Below are 1,899 nucleotides of genomic sequence, written 5' to 3' on the forward strand. Positions count from 1 at the left end.
CTCAATCAGCTTCTGCACAAGAACATTCCAAAAGGGCCAGAAACACAGCACAAGATTCACAGTCCTGTAAAATGTGTTTATTTAAACAGAGGGTGACCCAGAGCCTCTGAAAGAGGGATAAAGATTCAATTTAATAAGCAGCTTTTTTGACTGCTTCATAAAAGAGAAAAATCTAAACCACATAATCTTTACACTAGCCTAAAATGTGGTTTTATGCTAATATTTTCTCACAGGCTACAGAATGCCATGTTGATGATCTGGAGGGCATGCCCAGACCTTTGGTCACACCTCATCAAGCCTGTGGCTGCTCTTATGGGACAAGATTAGTGACCAAGTCTCTGAAGAGCAGAGCTTTTCAATTCAGCATTCTGAACCAGGGCTCTCAATAAAAAATTAGCTACAAAGAAAACATTGTCACTAATTATTTTCAGAATCTGCAAATGGCTCAGTAAGCAGCTCGCTGTTTAACCCTCCGTTACTCCCTCAACCGCAGAAATACCTGTTTCTGCATGCGCGCTCCGCCCGACGGGCTGCGCCCCGCGGCAGCGAACCATCGAGACCAGCCGGAGAGACAAGCCCTGCGGAGTGGGTGTCGGTCCTCCGCGGGCGCTGCGCCATGCCCAACTCCTTGACGCCTCCTGGTTTACACGCGTGCGCTTTCCTTTGTGCCTTGGCGTAGCAGCAGCCCTGCTGCCGGGGGCCTCCTTACGCATCTGCCCTTTACAATACCTGAGCTTCAGGCGCACCAGCATGGCCTGTCCCTGCGTGCGCTGGGTTCCCCAGGTCCGCCTCCGTGGGTCTCTCTTGATAGAGGTTCCCCCTCACACCCTCAGGCTCCTCTCTCCACAGAGCTGCCCTCTGCCTCCGGGGCACCCCGGCCTGGTTGTGCTGCTGCAGCCGTGCACAGCTGCCCTGCGGTGGGATGCGGGAGCTCCGGCCTCCCCAACCCTCGGACAGAGCAGCAGGGCTTGAGACAAGGCATTCAGCCTGTCCCTCGCCATGTGCAACACCTCATACACCTTACAAAACACTGGGTAATTTGGGTTTGCTTTCCAGCGCTAGCAGATTGTATCCTTGTTAAATTTTTTTCCGTCAGAGTCTTCAGGAGGAGCTGCTCTTCGATCAGCACAGGCTGCCTCATGGGAATTCACGTGGCTCCATGGGTCTGCTGCAGCCACAATTCCGGTGGCCCCATAAAGCCCTGACCCCTGCAAGGCTGGGGAGCCTGGCTTCAGACAGGGCACTGCAAGCATAGAGACGTAATTAATAAATGAAGACTTCAAACGAAGGTGGGAGACGCGTTCAGCAGTGCTCGACAGCTCAGCTTGTCAGTGATTTGCAGTTTGGCCTCCTGAAAGCCAGTCAGCTTCAACAAGTTCTAATTATTTTTCCCTGTGTGAAACAAGAAATTATTCAAAAAGGTTATTTGTGAGAATCATAGTTAATGATGTATCAACTGTTGGAACAAGAAAAGAATTACTAATCTGAGGTGTTATCTGTAACTAATCATTTCATATCAAATTACTTCCCAGAACTGATATTCTACTTTTTGTGGATTCCACAGGAAGACTGCTGCTTCTCTGCACACTCTTGTAAAGAAGAATACAATTTCTTAACCACTTCACCAATAAGCAAAATAAGCATCAGGGAAATGTAGATAGTGCAAGAATACAAAGCAGCATGGATTTAGAAATCCTCTGCTTGTAAATAAATGTTTTTATCCATGTGTTCAAGAAAGGTGCTAAAATAATTTCAACCATACTCTGTAATCAAAGCTATAATCAGAGCTGCAGGTCACTGTGAAGTGATACAGAGAACCCTTACTCTCTAAGCCTTTCCTCTGAAATTAAGCATTCTAGACTTGTACAATGAAAGATTCTATAATTCCACAAACTTCTA

Source organism: Athene cunicularia (genome assembly GCF_003259725.1).
Source record: "Athene cunicularia isolate RWA chromosome 1 unlocalized genomic scaffold, athCun1 chr1_part1, whole genome shotgun sequence".
In the NCBI taxonomy this organism is placed as follows: domain Eukaryota; kingdom Metazoa; phylum Chordata; class Aves; order Strigiformes; family Strigidae; genus Athene; species Athene cunicularia.